This window comes from Rhinolophus sinicus, linkage group LG10 (genome assembly GCF_036562045.2).
Source record: "Rhinolophus sinicus isolate RSC01 linkage group LG10, ASM3656204v1, whole genome shotgun sequence".
NCBI classification, from domain to species: domain Eukaryota; kingdom Metazoa; phylum Chordata; class Mammalia; order Chiroptera; family Rhinolophidae; genus Rhinolophus; species Rhinolophus sinicus.
Window position 1 is genome coordinate 18308481 of NC_133759.1, and position 24129 is coordinate 18332609.

The window sequence follows — 24129 nt, forward strand, 5'->3', positions numbered from 1 at the left end:
GTATTAATAGATATGATCCACTTCATTTTACTAGTACAGAAATTGAAGCTCTAAAAGGCTAAGAAATTCACCTGAGGCTTTACAGCTAACACTGAACGTGTCTCAAAATTTCTTTTTCATAAAAGGAAGTTTCCAGTGATGCTTTGTTTGCAATGTGGAAGTTTGTTTACAAAAATGTTTACTAGCAACTTGAAGCAGATTCCGAGGTGTCTACGACCACCTCAACCACCTCGTGTCTTTGTATATGTCGTTTCATCTAGGCTAACTGCAGCCTGCCAGTCGCCTGACTACAAAATTACAATCTGAGTACTTCTACATTCCTGCTAGAAAAGAAGACCTGAGTACAAAGGCAAATCTGTGAAGCTAAAGTTGAAAGAGTTGGTGGGACATCCGCAAGACATTGAGATGGAGGTTCAGCAGTTTTGTTTCAGACACAGTGATAGTGTATGTTTGATGAGATACTGAGAAGGTTCCGCTCTCCACACTTGTTCCAGGTGGTGGGGCCAGGGATGCTGTCCATTACGGCGGATAACCTTGAGCGTGTACATGGAATTTTGAGGGCTTCTTTTGACCTGGGAGAGAATATACATAGGAATTGGATGGGGCAGAAGCTCTGCCATATCCAAGATATGGTATGGACCTTGCAGGTCAGGACTTGGCTACCTGGAGAAATGGTCACATTTCTGTACTAAGGGTGGTTTGAAACATTTGGCAAAGAAATAGCAGTTCTTTGTCTTCAAATCCAAGGATTGGCCTGCTTGTTCAAAGGTAGGGGAGTCAGTAAAAATTTGATTGCCTTGGGTTTTATTGCCTGTAAGACATTCTTTTATGGAAAACAACTCAGAGATACCTTAGTAGGTAGCAGGGTCTGATCCTAAACCTTGCATGTGTGAAACCAGAATCTGTGTTCTTTCTACCAAATTCTTTTTTCACTATATGTGTTGTTATAGACTGAATGTGTCACACCTAAAGTCATATGTTGGATCCCTAACCACAATGTGACTGTATTTGGAGATAATACCTTTAAGGAGGTGATTAAGGTTAAATGAGATCATAAGTGTGGGGCCTTAATCCAATAGGAGGTGTCCTTATAAGAAGAGGAAGAGACACGAGAGATGTCTCAGAGGAAAGGCCATGTGAGGACACAGCGAGAAGGCAGCCTTCTGCAACCCAACGAGAGAGTTCTCATTAGAAACTAACCCTTCTGGCACCTTAACCTTAGGCTTTCAGTCCCCTGAACTGGAAATAATTTCTGTTGTTTTAGCAACCCCATTCTGTATGGTAGCCCAAGCCAACTAAGACGTGTACTGAGCACTGACTAGGTGAACAATACATTTTATTTTAAGTGCCTTTCTCTACTTCAGCATATTCACAAAACTTTTTGAAATGATATAAGATTTATAGTTTTATTTATGAAACTTACAAGATTCAGCCAGACTCAATCTAAGAAACTTACTAACACATCCATCTCATGTATTCAAAAACTCAGAAACATTATCAGTGTCCCATATTCTTTTTTTTTTCATAATTAAGTTTTATTTTAAAAGGTAAAACTTTTTACACCTTTGAAACATGGAATTTCAAAGTTATTAGGCAAGTCGATCATACAAAGCTGGGTACAGCAGTAATTAAAGAAGTGGTAACACTTGACCCATGTAAAATATCACAGAATTCAAAGCACAACTTGGATCTTAAATGATTCGAGTGTTTTATTCCACACGATAAGGTGTGGTCAGTTTTAAGATAAAATTCCTCCTTTGGATATCCAGTTCTCAATTAAGTCCTTTTTTATTACCATCATTTCACACAATAGGATAGCTAGCCGAGGTGGCAATTCCACAGTGGTTGTTCCTGTCTTTGGCCCCTTCTCGCCCCAAGCTGTATCCCAGCTGTTCTCAACAGTACAGTATTTATTGTTATCAGATTCTGCTCCTTCAAAACCATAGCCAACCCCCAGAATGCCATGATCTAGGTCTTTGCTTCTGCGTGCTGGATTATAATAAATGCCTTCTTCATAGAACTGGAAGCTATAATGGCTTGCATCTATAGCAATGGTGATGGGACCCACAGGTACCACTGCCTTCATAAGGGACCTCTCCTGCTGATGAATGTCCATGAAGCGAGTGTCATTGGCAACAGATTCCTCCGGCTTGTGTTTGCAGGATTCAACCTTTGCATGATATGGGTAGGATTCCTCCGAGCCCAGGCCTCTGTTGTACGTAATATACTGGAAGGCATTATCCAGTAGGCCCTCATTGCAGCCCTCATAGCCTTGAGACTGTGAACAATCTACAACGTTCTGCTTACTCAGTGAAATAAGTTTGCCAGTTTTCTAGAACATTTGTCCTTGAAGGGCACCAGTTGCACTAAAAGCCTAACAAGAACCACAGTAACCCTGATCCGTCACAGGAGTTACATAGCTTTTCTGTCTCCAATCCACAGATGGGGGGAATCTCAGCAAAGAGAGGTTCCTGGACCACTTTCCTTTTCTTGTGTTTCTTGATTTGAAGGCCTTTCATCACCTGCCTGAATTCTTCATTGGTCATGTCGCCAAAGGCGTTCGTTGTCATGGGAAAGCTCTGCTTCCCTTGGTTGTATTCCTGGTTGTGCAATTCAGTCATTTTCATATTCTTCTCCCACATTGTTCTCATCCATCCTTCTTTATTCAAGCCATGTAGTTTCCTTTGTGTTGTCTTCCACTGGTTCCATTGTGCATCTAAATTTCCATTAAGTTTTGGAGCAGCTGAAGCTATTCCCAAGAAAAGGGCAGTCAGGAAGAGTGAAGGATTCATGTTTCGAAAACCTGCAGCAGGTGCAGTCTGTACATGCAGATCCAGAGATCTCCGAGGCCTCAGTACCCCATATTCTTATGATTTGAATTTTTATTTTACCTATATTTTGAAATTCTATTAGCATATAACATAAACATTGTACTTACTTTTTATGTACATACTTGAAATTTGAAGATCACAACCATAATATTTTTGACTGTAGAGAATCTAGCTCAACGCTCGATACAGCATCTAGGAAGAATGACAGAGAAAAAGCTTTGTAGAGCTCCAGAAATGGAAAAGGATCCCATACATACTCATGTGATCCAAATTTTAACCTCATCTAGTCAGAACTGAGTACTTTCCTTTTGAGCTTCCCAAATGTCACATCTGACTAAAGTCTCATTTTAACTAGATTAAGAAAAAAAGATATCTTATGAACTCACTCAAGTGAAAATTCCAGGGTTTGATTTTTTTTCAGATGCAACTTGATCAGGGGTTCGAACAATGTCACCTTCATTTCTCCAACACCACCATCCACTTGGTACCATTCATCTCTATGTTGGTTCCATTCCCAGACAGGCTCATCCCTTGTAGTTCAAGATAGCTACCATATCTCCAAATATTTCAATATCTGATGTTCAAATAAGAAAAGAATGGCATAATCATTTTTTCAGGATCCCTGGCTTTCACTTTGTATCTTGGTGGCTCTGAACAGACAATTTTCCCATCCTTGAACCAATCTCTGTGGCCAGGGAACTGTGATGATTGATTGACTTAGCTTTGTCATGTGCTCCATTCTGAAACTTGATTTTGGAGACCCACCTGCAGCTTGCTGGTTGAGAATGGAGGAAGAAAAGGTTTTCCATGGGAAACTGGGTTACAGTCAGCAAAAGACAGGAGTGTGAAAGCTGCGTGCCAAAATAAGAGATATTTATAAAATGGATGCATATTATGACCCTGTTTATGCATTGCATTGGAAATATTCGTTAGCTGTTTTATAGTTATAAGCAATGCATAGAAATCCAATAATAAGCTCTGCTAAAAAAATGTCCTTCATGTTCTTTATACACTCACAATGTCACTTGAGCTTTTCTGTTACTTTTATGTAGTATACTATTGAGTAATTACAATAGCTACCGTTTATCGAGCATCTCCTATTTGCCAATCACACCGAGAGCTCTCATTTAATTCTCTTGTCAACTCTGCCAAGAAAGCATTAGTGTTCATATTTTAAAAATAAGGAAATGAGACTCAGAGAGGTCAAACACCTTTTCCATGAATATCTGTAACACCTGGTAAAACGTGTAGACTATATTAGCCAGATAATAACAGAAAGAAAGTAGTCTTTAACTCTCAGTGACTTAACACAACTAAGGTTTATTTCTCACTCACGGTTCACATCCAGGTGGGCTTATGAAGGGCTCTGTTCCATGATTACTCACAAACCTAGCCTGACTGAGGCTCTCATATAGCTATAGCATCTGGACCCAGTGGCTTTCTCCATGACCATGGCAGATGAACATAGACCTGGAGAGTCAGACACTGGACTGAAGAATTAAATTTTCCGTCCAGACATGATTTGCATTCCTTCCACTCATAGTCAATGGTCAGAATTAGTCACATGGTGTTAATGATTACCAGGGGCCTAGAAAATGTAGGCGAGCACTTGGATATTCTGGTAGTAGCAAATACCACTACTACAGAGACATACCCAGGTATTTCTGACTATAAAATAGGTATTCTGTCCACTAGACCCTAATTTCTTTTGAGTCTGGCTAGTCTTTTTTGTCTAGCTAGCCAGTTTTATTTCCTTGTTTTAAAGATACCAGTTGTTAAAGATTGACTTTACAAAGATTTCCCTTATGTAGCAAACAACGCAATGCTAGGAGTAGTTTAGTTGTTAAGAGCATGGGCCTTGGAGCCAGACTTCCTGAGTTTGCATCCTGGCTGTTTTTACCTGCTGTGTGCTCTTGGGTGAGTTATTTGACCTCTCTGTGTCTCAGTTTTGTCCATTAACAATGATATTAATAATAGGGTTTACATAACAGTGTTATCAAGATTAAATGAATTCATCGAAGTAAAGCATGAGGACAGTCAGTGCTTAATACGATGAGTGCTCAGGAAATTTCATAATTATCATTACCTAACCACTCCGCTTTTCAGTGAGAAAAACTGTTTCTCAGATGAAAAATGTAACTTTTGCTAGAAATTTTGGAAATATGCCCTAGGTCACAAAGACAACCACATGAGACAGAATAACAGTGCAAACCCCAAACCACTATTAGAAAAACAACTCAAAGGTCATGTTCAGAGTGGTTGAGCAGCATGGTCTTTACTGGCAAAAACAAGTGTGTGAATGCACGCATTTGTGTGCAAGGTACAAAGTGTAAAGCAGTAAGATGTTTGACCAGCCATAGATGAAATTCAATTTTGGTAGTCCCTCCTCACGTAACCTGTACATAATGCACTATATTTAGACACGGTCTTGCATATTATTCATGAATCAAGAAGTAAAACCTAGATGAAAAATATAGATTTCATTTAGCCTACTCTCATTTCACACACACACACACACACACACACACACACACACACAAAATATATTCAATTTTTCTTTGGCTACTGAGACAGGAAAACTTTCCAGGGAATCCCAACACTTAGACAATTATTCCTTCTTTTCTAGACAGTCTCTACACAGAAGATGTAATTTCTCAGTGGCCCTGCATAAGATGCCCAAGCACTGGTAACTCTCCACTCCCTCCAAGGGGTGTGGGACTGAAAAGCACCTACCAGCAGTTTGCCCCAACCTGCCAGGGCAGCCTTCTCCCACCTGCTAGCATCTACTGGACTCACAATTCCCTTTCATTTTAACACCGAGAGCCCAACTAAACATTTGTGAGAATAAAACCTTGTCAGGCATGCCAACACACCTGAAGCATTAACTTTAAAATTAAATTTATTTCCACTTGAATTCAAGTTTCTGTTTCTCTAAATTGAGAGCGCTCATTAAGTCCATGTATCCACAAGCCTACAATGTCACATAGATAAGAAAAACCCTCAAGACTCTGAGTGCACTTTAAGATTTACTTTAAAAAGGTAAGTAACTCTGAAATAAGAAATTCAAATCTCTTTCTATGTACATTATTTAACAGAATAATGAATGGTTAATAGTAACTTCTGTGAGTATAAGGGCCTTAATTTTCATTCTCCTCTATTTTTCCCTATTCATCTTTGTGCCCTTTAAATAAAAGAGATTTTTTTATACTCTATACATAATTACAGTTTTGTGCCTCTGCTTTAGTACTAGGGGATGTCTTGTCCCATTTCCACTTCAAAAGAAGGTTTTACACTTTCAGAGGAATAGTTAAGCATCTTGAAGGCAGAGCATGTAAGTACAGATTATGTAGTAGACCAAATATTGATATTTGCTCACTGATCAAATATTGTTGATATTAAGATCTACACAGCAATTCAACACAATGTTCAGGGTAAATAGCAAGAAAGAGCTCTGAGAGCTTCCAATAGGTTTGAAAGGTTTTTAACTCTACAGACCAAAATAAAAGAAATTCATTCAATTAACATTTATGCCCCTTTCAAACAGATATAAGACATTTTCACCAAGTCAATGGTACCTAATTATTCTAGTTTTGTTTGGGATCCAGGGTGAGCTATTTATTTTCCAAACAATAGTCTATACAAATGAACTCTGTTTTTTAAATAATGGTTTCTGGCTCTCCACATTCATTTCCTTTGCCAAGTTGTGTACCTGATCTACATTTTAAAAAGTGGTTGCAAACTTCCTTTGAAGTTACAAAACCTGTTTGAGGTCAAGAAGTGTATAATATTTGGGGCACATTTTACCCTGGGGTGAGCTACCGTTTTAAAGATTTAGGTAGAGAGAAGTGATGAATTCTGAATGGAGTGTAAGCACACCACAATTCAAATTTTGAAGAAGCGAGGGTGGATTTTGTGTATTGTCCAAAGAATAAAAAACTGTAATACACCAGGCCCTTTGTTTTTCTTTTTTTAAAATCAATATTATTTTGTATTAATTTCAGGTGTACAGCATAGTGGTTAGACATTTATATAATTTAAGGAGTGATCCCCCTGACTAGTCTAGTACCTACCTAGCATTATACATAGTTATTACCATATTATTGACTATATTCCCTGTGCTTTACTTTACATCCCCATGACTACTTTGTAACTACCAATTTGTACTTTTTAATCCCTTCACTTTTTTCACCCAGCTCCCCAACCCCCTCCTAACTATCACCCCAACAATTCTAGTACCCATCTGACACCATATATAGTTATTACAATATTACTGACTATTTCCCTTATGCTAGACCCTACATCCCCATAACTACTTTGTAACAACCAATTTGTACTTCTTAATCCCATCCCCATCTTTCACACACACTTCCAACTCTCCTCCTGTCTGGTAACCATCAAAATGTTTTCTATATCTATCTGTTTGTTTCTGTTTTGTGTGTTAATTTTGTTCTTAGATTCCACATATAAGCAAAACCACATTGCGTCTGTCTTTTTCTGTCTGATATACTCCACTCAGGAAAACAACCTCCAGGTCCATCCATGCCGCTGCAGATGGCAAGAACCTATTCTCTTCCATGGCTGAGCAATATTCTATTGTATCTATGTACCACATCCTCTTTATCCATTCTCCCAGGCTGCCATTGTAAACAATGCTGGGATGAACACATGGATGCCCATGTCCTCTTATAGTAGTGATTTGAGTTTCTTTGGATAAATACCCTGAAGTGGGATTATTGGGTTCCTCATTGTCTCTTCTTATAGCCTTTGTCTGGTATAAGTATTGCTACTCCAGTATTTTTGGTTTTGATTTTTTCATTTTCATGAAATATATTTTTCCATTCCTTTACTTTCTGTGTGTATCTTTCAATCTGAAGTGAGTCTTGTGTAGGCAGCATATGTAAGGGTTTTGTTTTCTTATCTATTCATCCCTTCTATGTCTTTTGATTGGAACACTTAATCCATTTACATTGAAAGTAATTGTTGATAGATATGTAGCTATTGCCATTTTATTATTCATAATTTTGAATTTTTTTTTTCTGTCTTAAAGAAGTCCCTCTAACAGTCCTTGTAATACTGGTTTGCTGGTGATATATTCCTTTAGCTTTTTCTTGTCTGGGAAGTTCTTTATCTGTCCTTCAATTATAAATCATAGCCTTGCTGAATAGTCTTGGTTGTAGGTCCTTGCTTTTCATCAAGTTGAATGTTTTGTGCCAATCCCTTCTGGCCTGCAAAGTTGCTGTTGAGAAATCAGCTGACAATTTTGTGAGAGCTTCCTATAAGTTACTCGTTGCCTTTCTCTTGCTGCTTTTAGGATTCTCTCTTTGTCTTTAACCTTTGACATTTTAATTATAATGTATTAGGTGTGGGCCTGTTTGGGTTCATCCTGTTTGGGATTCTGTACTTCCTTGACTTGTATGTCTGTTTCCTTCACCAGGTTAGGAAAGTTTCAGTCATTATTTCTTCAAATATGTTCTCAATTCCTTGTTTTCTCGCTTCTCCTTCTTGTATCCCTGTGATGTGAATGTTGTTATGCTGATGTTGTCCCAGAGGTCTCTTAAACTATCCTTATTTTTTTTTAAAATTCTTTTTGCTGTTCCAATTGGGTGTTTTCCACTATGTTGTCTTCCAAATCGCTGATTGGTTCCTTTGCTTCATCTAGTTTGCTGGTAATTCCTCCTAGAGCAGTCTTCATTTCAGTTATTGTATTCTTCACTTTTTAATGGTGTCCATGTCCTTTTTATGCTTTCAATCTCTTTGTTGAAGTTCTCACTAAGTTCCTTGAGCACCCTTTATAACCACTGTTTTGAACTCTGTCTCTGGTAGGTTGCTTGCCTCCATTTCGTTTAGTTCCTTTTCTGGATTTTTCTCCTGTTCTTTCATTTGGGATGAATTTCTTTGTTCCCTCATTTTGGCTGCCTGTGTTTGTTTCTATGTATTAGGTGGATCTGCTATGTCTCCCAGTCTTGGCCAGTTGTCTTTATGTAGTAGGTGTCCTGTGGGGCCCAGTGGCAAACTCTCCCTGGTCACCTGCGCTGGGTACTCCAGGAGTATCCCTTGTGTGGGTCCTCCTGTTATAGTTGAGCATTGGTTGCTATTGGTAAATCAGTGGGTGGGATTGATTCTCAGGCTGACTGACTGTGGGTTTGGCCATGTCCACAGATTATGGGCTGCTGTGCAGGAGGCTTACCCCACTGACTGGGATTTGCTCCAGAGGGCTCTGGTGCCTGTTGAGACCACCTTTTGTGTGTACCACTTGTGGGACTAATTGGGGAGGCTCTGCTGTGGTCTGAAGCCAACCTCCAATTATGTTGGTTCTGGGGCCTCTTGGGAGGGGCTCTGGTGCAGGCCGGTCCACCACTGCCTGTGCCTGGCCAGTGACTACATGGTAGGAACAACAAAGTGATCCGCAGGTGTTCACTCCCTGTGTTAAACCTGGAGGCATTTGGGAGAGGCCACATTGTGAACCGACGATGGCTGCCACAAGTACGGGGCCTGGGGTAACTCTGCAAAAAGCCATGACACCTGGAGGCCTGCTGCCACCTGCTGGCTCCCTTAAGGTTCAGCCACTGATAAAGCCTCATGCAGTATGTAAGTTGGGTGAGGCAGGGTCTCAGGGAGTCACTAGAGTGGGAAGAGTTGTGGTCACCAGGTTAATGTAAACTCTGGTTTGGTGCCTGTGCTGACACTGGAGCAACTCAGCAAAAGTCTCAAAGCACACCAAGGCCAGTTGTCACCCACCTGAGGCTGTGGACTCTGATAGTTTTCCAAAAAAGAGTGCAATGTGGGAGGGGCTGGCTACTCTCGGAGAAAGTGCCTCTGGCAATGTGTGAGTTAGGTAGGGTAGGGTCCCAGCTGAGTCAGCAGGGTAGACCAGTGGAGCTCACCAGGCCAATCAGATTCTGATTTGGCCTATGGGGGTGGGCTTAACATAGGAAAGATGGCACCCACCTGCTGGCTGCCCAGGAGCAGAACCCTTCACCAGGAAAATACCAACTGTTCTCCAGTCATTCCTCTGAAGCCACATACCTCAGTCTTCTCCCCACAAGTCTCTGAGGCCCCCTGAGTCACCGTCCCTCCACTGGAGCCCAAGGTGAGTGCCTGTGAGTGAGTGAGTCTGTTCACGGGCTGTTTAAGAGGAAGTCTGTGTTTCCTGCAGCCTTCTGTCCCACCAAAAAGGTCAGAATCCCCACTGTTTGTCACAGCCATAAGTTGTGGGGGTTCCTCTTCCCAGTACCAATACTCTGGGCTGAGGAGGCTGGTGTGTGGCTGGGATCCCTTGCTCCTCTGAGGGGGCAGGGAACCTCCATTGCCAAGATATCCCTCCTGATTTTTACCACAGGGAGGTTTGGAGCCCGTTCTGCATCTCCGCCCCTCCTACTGTCTCATTGTGTCTTGTTCTTTATTGTGGGAACAGAGCCAGGAGTGCAGTTTCCAGGCTCTCGGCCTCACATAGAAAGGTGCTGGCTCAGGTAGTAAATGGCCATCAACTGTGATTGGATGGCCATTAGCTGTGGCTAATTGGCCGTCAGCTGTAACCAGTGACCCATTGGCCACTAATATAACTGCTGTGGCTATGCTAGCAGAAAAATGGGGGCTAGCAAGAAGATAGTGGCTGGCAAGCATGGATTGCAATTAGGACGGTGGGTTGCGGACAGTGTGGCTCCTGCTTCCTGTGTCTCCAACCCAGCTGCCAGTGAGAATATAGTGGTTGACTCCCCTACCTATGGCTCTGTGGGTGTTCCTTTTTGGCCTCACCATGTCCTGCCTTCTTATGTGGGGAGCAGGAGCTGAGACCCCACAGGCCGCCCCGCACGACATTTATATTTTTAGTTATAGGACTTCTGTTTGGCTAGACTTCAGATGGTTCTCCAGGTTGATTGTTCTATAATTTAGTTGTAATTTTAATATGTTCTCAGAAATATGCAGGCACATGTCTATCTACTCTGCCATCTTGGATGTCTCTGTTTTTCTTATATTGGTAGTTCCTGTTTATCCTTCCTTATAAATTACAAACCTCATGAGAAAGAGATGGTGAAGGGAGAAAAAAGAGGTATGGATGGGAAAGAAAGTGACATAGTTATGGGAGAAGCTTTTGGAGAGACAGGAGCAAGAGAGATTTCTAGGGAGAGTGGGGGAAAGATCTTTTATATAAAATTCTTTTCAAATAATCATAGTAACTAAGAATAAAACCACAATTAACTACATCTGTGAGATATCAAATGATTGAAAATAAGAAATTTGTTTTCCAAGGGGAGAAATGCTGGTCAGGTATTGACGTGTGTAGACAAGCTTGGGCAAGAGGGAAAGCTGGGCATCAGACAAGTAAACATGGTGTCAAATTGTCCGTAGTTTTATTTTCCACCATGATGAACATTTCGTTATTTTTACACTATTGTTAGCCAACACAATCAAGGCTTATTTTTCACAAGTGTTTTAGCTGATTTGTGCATTTTAAAATTTATTTGTGCTTATTTTTTTAACTTTTAATTTGGACATTCTAGATATGTAGCATAGGGTTTCCCATATATGTAGTTTCCCCTGATGCTAGCACCTTACATAATCGTTATACAATGATTGACTATTAACTAAACTACAGACTTTATTTTGATTTCACTATCTTTTCCCTTATGTCCTTTTTTGGGTCCAGTATCCAACATTGCATTTAGTTGTCATGTTAGTGATTGTTTTGGACTGAATGGTTGTGTCACCCAACAAATTCGTATGCTGACATCTAATCCCCAATGTGATGGTATTTGGAGGTGGGGCCTCTGGGAGGTAATTAGATCATGAGTGTGGAGCCCTAATGAATGGGATTATAAGAAGAAGCCAAAGAGGTAGCTCTCTTAGAACTGAGAAGTTAGCCCTCTTCAACATGGAGGGCTCCAGCCATAACCCAATCATGCTGGCACCACAATCTGTGAGAAATAAGTTTCTGTTGTTAAGCTAAACAGTTTATGGTATTTTGTTATAGCAGCTTGAGTTGATTAAGAGAGTTAACTATTACTGCATAATAAATAGTCACAAACTTAGCAGCTTTAGACAACACATTAATGATCTCATAATTGCTGTGCGTTGGGAGTTTGGGCACAGCTTCATTGGATACTCTGCTAGGGTCTCACAAGGTTGTAATCAACGTGTCAGCAGGGCTGTTCTCATTTTGAGGCTAGGAAGGAGAATTGCTTCCAAGCTCTCTCAGGTGTTGACAGAATTCACTCCTTTGAGACTATGGGATTACCTCAGAGATATTGCGTGTGAAATTCCAGACCACTGCAATAAAACATGTTGTAATCTTTTTGCTGGCGGAGGTTCTTCAATTTGTTAAAAAAAAAAATGCAACATGTGTGAAGCACAATAAAATGAGATATACTGGTATAGGACTGAAGACCCTGGCTTCTTGCTGGCTCTTGGCTGGAGGCTATGCTCAGCCTCTAGAGGCTGCCTTCAGTGCCTTGCCTCAAACTGGCCACTAACTTCTTCAAAGGTAGCTAGGAAGAGAAATCTCTTGAGCGAGTCTGCCAGCTATATAATGTATATATAATGTAACATAATCACAGAATGACATCCCATCACCTTTGCCATATTCTATTGGTTAAAAACAAGTCAAGGAGAGGGGATAATACAAGGGTGTAACCAGCAGGGGTTGGGGATCATGATGGCTGCTGTAAAATCTGTCCTCTACACTTGCCCTGTCTCCTTAGTCTGCTCTAATCTGTGAGAGTTACTCAGTCTTCTTGTCCTTCATAACCTTGACAATTTTGGAGAATACTGATCAGCTATTTTGTTGATTTGTGTACTTTTAACCTTTGTGGTTATAACAGCTGTTAAAATATTTTTCTCAGAAAATTATGGGCACATACATACTATTTACGCTCACCCTCCAAACATTACACTACTGAATAGTAATGTGTCTCTTATATCTGTTTCTTTGTTTTTATTTACTGAGAGATGTTGGAGAAGAGACCAAATCAAGCACAAGAGACCATATCAAGAAGGAAGGGATTATGTTATGAGCCTAGAAGAATGATTCGATTTTTGATAAAAATCATAAAGGGGAAAGAAATCTGGTTTGGGGAGCATAGTGACCATTTGTTCTTTCCCCTCTGTGCAATTCAGATGGAGAAAATCCCACTTTCAGCTCCAGCAGTGGGCACATCTGTTATACCCATCAGAGCCCCAGGCCATAGTCATTGGTTCAGGGATTGGCCCATGACCCAATAAGATCCACTGAGATGGTGAAATGAAACTCTTTCTAGGGCTACTGAGGAAGAAGCAGGCATAGTATGCTACGGGGCTTTATCTCATAGGATATCAGCCTGGAACTGTGGTAAGCATTCTGCTGTGTATGTTAATTAATATTAGGTTATGAGACAGAAAACTTAAATTTATAGTAATTTAAACGAGATAGAAAGGTATTTTTTTCCTCACGTAAATGGAAGTCTGGAGGTAAGCAACTCAGGGCTGTGTGGTGGCTCTAAGATCACCAGAGAGTTTTTTGTTGTTGTTGTTGTTTGTTTGTTTCTCTTGTCCTCTTTATTCCTTGACAACATGGCTCTGCTTGATGATTCCAGATGGCTGCTTGAGCTTCCAGGCCGTAAGGAGGAAGAAGGGATAAAGAGGGATCCTTCAAGCATACTTTCTGGAAATAGTTCATGACTCTTCTACTTGCACCCCATTGGCCAGAACTTAGTCACACTGCTATGCCTAACTGCAACAGAGGCATGGAAATGTAGTGGTTTTTTTTTTTTTTAACTTTAACAAAACTTATTGGTTTGCCTGGATTGCCTCTGGCCTGGTTTTGGAAGGGTTCTCTGGGTTTGTCTGTCCTTGTTTCTGGGCAGAAGCTGCCGTGGCTTTTAAGACCCTTTTTACTTCTTCAGCATTTGAGCCTCCTGGAAAACGCGAATGCACAGAGCCTTCTTTGTCACCTAGAACCAGTGGGCTCTTCGGTAGTACAGAGTGGGAAAGGTGTACTCAATCCCCAGCTCCTTGCACTTCTTTCAAAGGTGTTATAGTTGGTCTTATGGAGGTTTACTGGAGCATCTTTTCCCGCTGGTCAATGCTCGTCAGCAGACAGCACTTGTGGGCTTTGTCCTTTCAATGTTTCTGCATGTGTTCTTCATAATTCTGGATCTTAACAGTTAATGCAACAATTCAAGCCTTCAGAGAGCTGATATCCTCAGCGTTTTCCATGACCTTGTTCATTAACTGCTCTTGCTTGATTTTTAGCTTCTCCGTCTGGTTGGCCATTTCCAAAGACAAGGGTCCTTTTGCAATATCATCAGCCTTCTCAATTCCAGCGTGTTCTGGCAATCTTTGAGCAGCGTGGAAGGGGATGGATCGATCATCTTTTTGGCTGGGCCCAGTGGGTTTCTGGATGGCATGTCTGCGGGTGAGGCCAGAAGGATAAGACCACGAGGAGGTGAACAAAGACACCCATGGTCAGAGGGAAGCCAGATTCCCCGCCACCCAGTAACCCAAGGACTGGAGTCATTGCCTGGGTCTGAATGGGACCTGGCATTCTCCATGCTGCCCTCAGTATGGTGACTTCTGACCCTGGAAATGTAGTCTTTATCTACATTATATACACAACCATAAGTCTGAGGTTTCGTTACAAAGGAATAAGGGGAAAACAGCTATGGGAGGGCATTGAGCTTTCTCTGCTGTATCTCCACAAAAGGGAAGCCTGACTGCGCATACAACCTGTCCCAAAGGAGCAGAATTGAAAGATGAAAATAGGTCAATCTTGTTACTAAGATATCTTTGAACCTCTGGATCAAGCTGCACCTGATGACAAAACATCCCTACTATTTAAGCTAATAACTTTTCTTCCTTCTTTCCTTCCTTCCTTCTCTTCTTTCCTCTTATTCTTTTTTTTTCCCCCAACTGAAAGAATCTTGATTTATACAGAAAGGAGGATTCTCCCAAAGAATATCTAAGGTCATCTTTATTTCTTTGTCCTCTCAGGTTCTCCTTTCTTCTTACAGTTGCTCAGAATGGGAACTGAGTTCTTTCTTAGATGTCCTAAGGGCCAAACTACTCCTCATCACGCTCCATTTCCTTTCAGCCTAAAGGACAGGGGACTGCTGTGTTTCTTAAAACTTGCCTTCTTGGATTTGATTAAAATTTTAAAAATATGTTGGCTTGCAAATCTCTGCTAAGACTCATAAGCTGGAATTCTCTGCCCTACCTATTCTAGGTATATTTATTTATCCTTAGCAAATGCTTCTTAGGATTATTTTGCTATTCAGTAAAAGCTCCTCTGTCCAATAGCTTGGCTGCATACCCACCTCCTCTTTTTCAGTTATGACTTATTAACATTCACAGTATCTGTGGGAATTAGAGCTTAATGGATTTCTTTCCATTGTTCTAAGAATCCTGCCATAATAGGCCTCATTTTGAAGGGTTCCAAACAGTTGGTCAGCAGCACAGCTTTTTTTTTTTTTTAAAGTAACTTTGCTAATTGTATCAATTTGCCTCGCCTGTTCCCTTGGCATCTTTTTTCTGGAGTAGAAGATAAAAAACATGGGGTTTGGAGGTTTTCCTATCAGTATCTGAAAGCATGGTTTTTGCTTAAATTATTATGCTTCTCTGCACCTACTTATATCAGTAAAGTGATTAGGAGTGTCTACCAACTGTGATTCTCAGGCTATGAAATTTGGCTTTTTGAATTTAAATTATACTGCAGCACCATATGGCAGAGGAAAAAGGAGCGCTCAATTTCTTATCTAGCAGAGAGTCCCTCTCAAGCCAGGGAAATTGCCGTCACAGTCCAAGTTTCACTGGCTCTCTGAGGCTTAGCATTACCTGCTGTCTCCCAGAGCACATATATACAGGATTTCCTTAAGCCACTGTGAGAAAAGATGCTGCAAACCGTCAGCGATGAGGAGAAACCATCTGAGTCATCTATTGTTCGTCCTTCCACGACTGGATGCTGAGGTAGCCATGAGTACAACGTCCTAGAAATGGGAGAACTCTGGGTGTCTTTTACTTATATGCATTGAAAAAAAAAGTGTTTAACTTGAGACAGAGACATGTTATAGAACATCATTCATGCTCCCCAGTGTATAATAAGCAGTTGCCGCCAGCCTAATGCAATTATGCTTGGGAGCAGCAAGGGGACTCCTAAAGCTTCTGAAGCACAAGGTCAAATTCTACAAATGTCCAGGTATGCAGGGGGGATGCTGCTAATTTATGACTATTGGGACTCTTCTCTCTGAGTCGGTCACAAATTAATGGAACTCAGGGAGCTACACATTCTCTTTAGGATTATAAATGGGATCCTGACATTTCAGACTCTGCTATTGTAGTGACCGAGTAGCCTTTCTCTTACACCCGACATTAGGGGAAACCTTACTTGGTGAACTTCTACTTGCTTTGTCTCCAGTCGATGTCAGGACAATTCAAAAAGAGCAGGAATTCCCAGAGGGTAGAGGTCTCTCTCAGCTAGCTTGCAAATGAATTCAGCAAGGTCCTCTCATATAACGGTGGCATTGAATGTCTCCTTTTGCTCTCCACATCCACTCTCCTCTGCTCCTGGTGGCTGACCTGGATGGGTGACATCCACCTGGTCCCTGCCCTCTGGCTTCTGGTTGGGGTTGTCCAATGGTGAGGACTGACAGGTGAGGGTGGGATATTTATTGCCCTGGCATCCTCTCTGTGGGGTCACCAGTGCTGACACACTGACACAGCTCCTGCCAGGTGGCCCTATCTTCACAGTTCTCTTTCTCTCTCTTTCTGATTTCTGGTAACTTCCCTTCCTCTCTGTCCTATCAGGATCTGAGCATCCTCCTTCCTATTACTAGCCCTAAATATTACACTGTCTATTGTGATTTCCCCAAACTGCCCACACTTTTATAAGTAATCCATTTTTTAAACTCTCCTCAAATTACTCAGTTTCAGTGTGGCTTGTCTTACTTGCCAGAATCCTAAGTGATAAAACAGTATGTCCTGATTTGCGCATTTTCCCTTTTGCTGCTTTCACATGCCCTGACTCTGACAGTCTTTCATTTCAAGTGCCTATAAAAGACTACCATATTTGTTTGCTTGTATTAGTTTCCTTTCTGCACTTTTGCCTTATTCCCAGAAGGGCATGATGATGCCCCGGGTTGGGTGGTTTTACCCCCCTCCTGACTTGCCTCTGCCCATTTAAAATGCACTAACTATTTCTTTAGGTCACCCACACAACCTTTCAAGAAATTGGAGGAAACCCTCAAATTGGCTGTTCCCTGTCATGAAGATAATCTCTAAAAATAGATATTATTGAACTCAGTCTTTTGAAATTGAATTTGATTGAACCTGTTTGGCATGCATATAATCTCAGAAAGATAATATGCAATTGCTTGGTGACATTGAAGTATCTACTATTTTGGTTAGCACAGTTTTACTTTGATTCTTTGGAGATAATTGTCTTCTTGTATAAGATGGATAATTTCTTTTCTTAGGTACTCATTGCCCTATAAGAAAAAAAATGACAAGAAAAAATACCAATATATGACACTTGTGATAAAAAATGATCCAGATATGTGTGCTAATTTCTATGCTATTCAAAATCAGGATAGGTTATTCGAGACTAAATTAAACACTATGTAATATTTAGTACACGCAAAGTATATGGTGCCTTAAAATAGTGGTAAAAATGTTTTGAATCCTAGATATCCTGATGATGGCTTTGGGTCAGGGCTAACTTTCACCCAAAGGGAAAAAGAGGGTGTAGCAGATGCTATAAATACCCCAGTTATCTCTCCTTGCCCCCCCCCCCCCCCGCCCCCAGGGGTCACCTGCCCATGTCAGTAGAGGAGACAAAACAGTCTCCTCCCTCCTCCATCTCCCTGCTCTGTGGGATTGTGCTGGGCTCTTGTCAGGAGGATGCCCACAGAGCCTGAGATTTAATTCCCCTAATGCCACTTAGGGACAGGAGTTGGAGGATAAATATCCACATCTCCTCTTTGGGAGAAGGGACAATTCTGATGTGTGTTCTCTGCAGGCGCTCAGTGGGTCCCCAGCAGGATTGAGCCTTATTCCTCGCAGCAGTAAGATGCTAATGAACACACCCTTTACTGATTTCCGCCCTTTCCTGTCTCATTTCCCCACGCTCACACGCGTGCTTCCTGTGATCGCCTCCCAATAAACTACTTGCTCCCAAATTCTTATCTCAAGGACTGACTTTTGCGAGAACCCATTTAAGATAGAAAACTCCAGTAGGACAGTGAGAGATAAAAAAAAAAAAAAATACAGAATAATAGATCACGCCATTCTAAGCTTCAAGAAAATAGTATCTTTTATGTTCTTCTCAATGGTCTCTGTCTTTAGATTATAAACTATTGGGAACACTGACTGTTTCTAAGCAACCCTGTAAATCGTTATAACCTATGCATGCACTGAAGGAGGACTTGATAAATATTTGTTAATAATGACAATTCTAAGATTATGCTATTTATGGTAGCTATTCCCATAGTGAAGGGATATAATTATTGCAAAAGAGCTAATCAAGTTCTGCCCCCTTTCTTTTAAAAAAGCAAGTACCATTAGCTCTCTTTTAGTCATCTCTAAATTAAGTCAAAAAAATATAATGTCTTACTCAGACGAGCACTGTTAGGTGATGATAAGTTTATACAATTGTACTCAATGCAAATTGAATTTCTTCTCAGGTATCTTGTCAATTTTTCACATTCTTCTACTCATGTCAAGAGCTTAAGTGAAGTGATAGCAACATTTCTGCATGGTTCTATCACAATTTCACCCAATGCGCACTGAGGTTATATATTTGCACACATAGCTCAGTCTTACCATTTAGAACTGGCTAGAGACCTTTATAAACATTATTGGGAACAGCTCAATCCAAAGATAAATGGCAGAGAATTCAATGGAGAATACAATAATGGAAAAAGAATTATGTGCATTATTTAACACTATGCAACTCCCCAAATTTTGGCTTTTATTCTTTGACCTATCCATCCACTATTCAGTGAGATGAATAATGTTTTCAGTATATTGTCTTATTAATTTTTTCCCATAAATAACTCACTAGCATTCATCATATAGTAGAATAGTAAAAAGTCACATCCAGGATAATACCAGACAATTTCTTCATCTAGCTAAAGTTAATGAAATTGAATAGGCTTGCTCCAAAATTCATTGGGAATTATTATTCACTGTCCTAGACTGCATTTAATCATATTCACTTGTCCAAAGACTGCATTACACATCTCCGAAGAAGGAAAGTTATGGTATAAAAAGGGTCTTCAAGCCTGTACACAGTAGGACAAAATATGTGATGATTGTCCTGGAAACCAAAGCAAGTCAGCTTAATTTAAAAACTTCAAGCTTAATTTAAAAATATCAGGCTAACATGTAGTGTCCCTTAGCAAAACAAGGTAAAGTCCTCTTTCAAATTATCACACATTTCATCCTTCAAAATGTATTCTTTATTCATTTTCAGAATCGTCATCTTAACCACATTTAGGCATCCCTTGCAAATCAGCTAATGGTGTAGCAACACAAAATGCTCAGACGACTACAATTATCTCTTAATTATACACAGCAGGCTTCCAATGTGTGTCCCCCTTCTGAGGATACTTAACAAGAAACAAAGAAAAGCAAGTAAACCAGTTAGAGATCCCAGGCAGGCTTTTTGAAGACGGGTTTACACTACGACGCTGTGGGGCAAGATACAGTAGCAGTAACTGTCACCCGGAAGAGCTTGCCCAGCTCAAGAAAATGGGTCCAAATCTAATTATTCCATCCACATTGAGGGACTTGAAGAACTAGGAAACAAAGCAATGGAAATGATGCTGTCCACAAATCAATGGTTTACAAGGAGTTCCAACCATCTACATATGAAATAAGGAAATTTCAGGTAATTCACCTCAAGTTGTGTCACTGAGGGCAGTTTTATATCTTCTTTGAGAAAGAATCAATATGTCTTTGTTACTGTGAGATCCTATATTGAGTGGGGGAAATGGTCTATGACCAGAAATATGTCAAACAACTCCATTTCATCTATAGGGGAGATTAATGTAATTGGAAAGAGCCTATCAATTAGTCAATAAAAGTTTATTGCATGACTATTAGTTGCCAGCTCCATTTAAAGTGAGGTTAATAAAAACTTTGCATGTATTCTGTGCTTTTTCACACATTCTGTGACAAAGCTGCTGAGGGAGTAGCACCCAGACATATGTGGATGGTGTGAATGTGAAAATGGATCCACTGACTGAGGGTGATAATAATTATTCTATGTGTATAAATCACTTGCCAGACAACAAAGGATGTTCACAAGCTTTCTTGTCTTTGATGCATACCGCAACCGGGTGAAATGAATAGGGAAACATTTTAACCCCTTTTTACAAATCAGAAAGTCGCTTGATTAATTATCCAGAAAATGCCAAGAGCTATAAGAATTTAGGAACCCAGTACACACCCAGTACTCCACTTACCATAGGAGGAGGTTACGAGAGTAGATAAATGGAGAGTTCAAGGACAGCTATCATACCGTCATACCCAACTCCATATGAGAAATTTCGATTAGGCACACTAATTAGCCCCATTTGAATCTTCTAATCTTGCTGCATCCTCTGTTTTCACAGAACATTTTCACATCTTTAATTCATCTTACCATATTGTTCTTCTTTCTTTGTTCTCTCTCTCTCTTCTGCTAGTGGCCTCATAGCAGAGTCACTTGCTGAGTTCATTATCAGTTCAGTTCCCTGGGCTCCACCATAGACCAACTGAGTCAGAGATTCTTGATGCAGTTTGCTACCAGACCTGCTCTTCTGCTTTTGTTGTTTGGACTTTAAGCTCCTTTGGGATATTTTCTTTTTTTTTTTCATTTTTTTCATTTTTATGACCCCAGTCTAATACACTATAAGTAATACTCCAATCAATAAAAGTTCACTGGTGAACCCAAAGAAGGGTGAACTTAGGTGTTCTTTGATCATTCTTGCAAGTTTTCTGTAAGTTTGGCTTTTTTAAATATAAAAAATTAGAGAAAAAAAATAATGATTAGTTAAATAATCACTAACAAATTTGGAAATAGTTGAAAAACCAAAGTGAACTGTGCTTCAATACTAAGTTAATTAATTAGTCAATGTTTGTTGAATAAATGAATGAATGATCTGATCTCCAGCCTTTTATCTGGGAAACAATATTAGAAGTGAGAACCATCAGATAGAGAATTCAATTAAATCAGAGAAGTAAATGGTACCAGAAAGATCTTAGAAGATGCAAGAGTTGGAAACTAAAAAGAAGCTTCTCTTCTTAGTTGCATTGTTAGAATCTGCAACCAATTATTTTCCAAAAAGTCCCCCCTTCCATATTATTTTCTAAATAGAAACCAGTTCCTGCTTTCATTTTCAGTTAATCCTCCATTGTCTGTACAATACAAAGGGAGCAATAATATGGATCAACAAGAGCAGCAACAAGAGGACAGGCCAAGAAAGGTACTGCCTGGTTATATTGTTCCTTTCTGGTTAGCCTCAGAATGTCTGCCATGCCCTCACTCCCTTTCTGCATAGGACATCATGCTTTGCATCATGTACCCCCCACCATCCAGGCCTCACCTGACTGGAGTAGTGATGGGGTTCAGGTTCAAAGATGGTCAAAGGTCAGCAGTCAGGTTCAAAGATGGTCAAAGGTGGCCTGTACCTACTCTGGTTCACGGCTGGCTTCTCTGAGGATGTTGGGGTATAAGACATATACAGCCACACAGCAAGAGGAGGGGAGCATAGAAACAGAGGTAACAAAGAGTGTGGAAGCTGTGATGGGAAGAGGAAGAGAAGAGAGTCAGTTGACAATGGAGGCAGCAGTAGAAGCAAAAGCAGAAAATTATTTGTCAGCATTCTTCATTTTAAGGGACAAAAACCCCACTTGAACTTGCATAGGCAAAAAGGGGAATCTGTTGGCTAACGCAGGCAGGAAGATCAAGTATATGGTTGGAAGGACAAGAAGAAGGATTGAACCCAACCAGAAATTACTGTCTTTGTCTTGTACACTTGTTTCCCTCTGAGTGTTTGCTTCATTCTCTCTTATTGTCAACTGGTACTGTCAATGCATGGAAAGGGACATGGCCACCTGCACCTTCAACACTAAAACATCCTGGGGAAAGGCTCTGATTGGTCCAGCTTAGGTCACATAACTATCTCTGGACTAATCAGTGTGGCGAGGAGGGCTGGGTGCTATGGTTGTCAGTCTTCAGTAGAACGTCATGGATTTGCATGGGAGAGACAGAAAAGACCTTCAACAGAAAGAGGGTAGGTTTCCCTGAAAAAGGGGGAGAAACTCTGGATAGAGTAAATAATTGATACCCTTTCTAGTAGCCATAATAGCACAACGTCAGGGAAGGAATCAATGGACACCTATTCCTGAGCACATAAGCACTTAAGATTTGGTTGCATCGTCAGAGCAGCTGCTGATATCCTAGCGCTATAGTTTTTGATGTGTATTAGCCAGCTATTACTGTAATGAGTTACATAACAAACAATCCAAAGATCTCAGTGGCTTACTACAACAAATATTCTCATTTATGGGTTGGGGGTCAGTAGGGATGACTCTGCTTTGGGATAGGATTCTGGTCTGTTCCATGCATCTTCTCATTCTGGGACAATTACATTCTGGGGCATGCTCTTTTCATGATGAAGGGCAAAACACAAGTGAACAAGCCAGACTAAGCAAGAATATTTTTAAGTGTCTCTGCCTCTACTTGCATCATGTCTACCAACAATCCATTATCCATGCCCAACATCAGTGGGCCAGAGGAGTTCCACAAAGGAGAGGAACAGAAAGAGGACATTGGTTGGGAAATAAGAATATCTACCATAATCCTGAGTGGCATTGAATGACCTCCTAGGAGGTTTGCTGAAATTGCTTCTTGTGTTTTCTATATATTTATTTAGTAAATGTATATCTCAGTTCAAAAATTAAATTGTGCCTAGAATAGTGCTTTACTTCCTATAAACCAACTTAATCCTATTTTGAGCCCCCATTCAGTGGAGTGGCTGAAACTTGACCTCATTTAATTTAGAATTATCTGTCTCCAATCTTCTTCAAGATTGTATCTAAATCCTAGGGGGTTATGTATTATCAAAAGACATCTGGAGAACATCTGGTCTTCAAGTCATCTTTCTGCACAGTCATCCACCAAAATATTCATCATTCTTCGGTCTCATAAGTGAATCCATGGAAATGACCATTGAGAGGTGACTCCTGTGACTTGCTTTACTTACTTACGCACTATTTTGGAGTACTGTTTTGCTGCTTCTGTGCTATGGTGGGCTCTCTAAGGCCAGGATGACCAAAGTTTTGCCTGCCTAGATGCATGTGACTCCTCCTAGGTCTCTGCAGATTGTTGTGTATGTTGTGCTACAACGCTAGGCAGTTCTATTCACAGGGGAAGCAGAGATCAGGTACCCATCCCTTGGTCCTTCAAATCTATCTTAAGAGTTGCTGCCTACTGGGGACTCTGACCAGGAAAAGGGGTGGAAGGCCACAATCTTGAGGACTTGCTGTTTTCTAAATATTTAAGTTGTCCCTAGATTTCTCTCTTTCACCCAGCCAAAGAATTTTCTAACTCTGAGAGAAACCCTCATCTACTCAACAACCTCCCCCACCCCTCCCCTATTCTCAACCATGGAGTTTTTCTGTCTGTGCTGAAGATGGTTTCCATCTGTCCTCTCGCCCCTCAGTACAGGGCCTATGATTTTGGAAACCCAAGCCAGAAAAACTTCATTGATTGAGCTTTCCATCAGGGCTTATCCTTTCCCTGAGGCAATGAGATTAGCACTGCCTAACTACTTAGAGAGAAAAGGATATAAGAAAGAAATGAACTGCTGAGGGAAAATAACTTCAAAATATTATCTTTATTACATTTACAAACTGAGATATACTCATCATGCTTCAGTTCTTTGAAATTTAAAGGAAATAAAAATCCAACAACATACTTTCATAAGTCATATCTGTTAGGCTTTAAAATGGATTTGGTACTTCTATTAAAATATGGATTTGTTTGACCGTGGAAAATCATAATATTTCAAAGTAAATGGCAAATCCATTTACATTATTAAAATAAGGTTCAAGAGGAACTGGAAAGCTGTCCAAAATCCCTATTATTATCCCTATGTCAAGCGGGAAAAAGTAGCCATTCCTTTCAGAGTGATACAAAACACTGGCTGAAAGCATTCCTCATTTGTCACCCCAGTTACCCAACTTGCTACTGCACACCTTCTATGGGATCACAAAGTATATGTGTGTGTGTGTGTGTGTGTGTGTGTGTGTGTGTGTGTTTTAAAGATGATTTTGTTTGGTGGAA

General features: G+C 40.5%; 2 pseudogenes; both read right to left on the reverse strand.

The window, feature by feature from the left end:
* Window positions 1-1802: 1802 nt before the first annotated feature.
* Window positions 1803-2792, reverse strand: LOC109445404 (procathepsin L; annotated as a pseudogene).
* A 10800-nt stretch (window positions 2793-13592) lies between these two features.
* Window positions 13593-24129, reverse strand: part of LOC109445392 (small ribosomal subunit protein uS15m) — a 48443-nt pseudogene continuing 37906 nt past the window's right edge.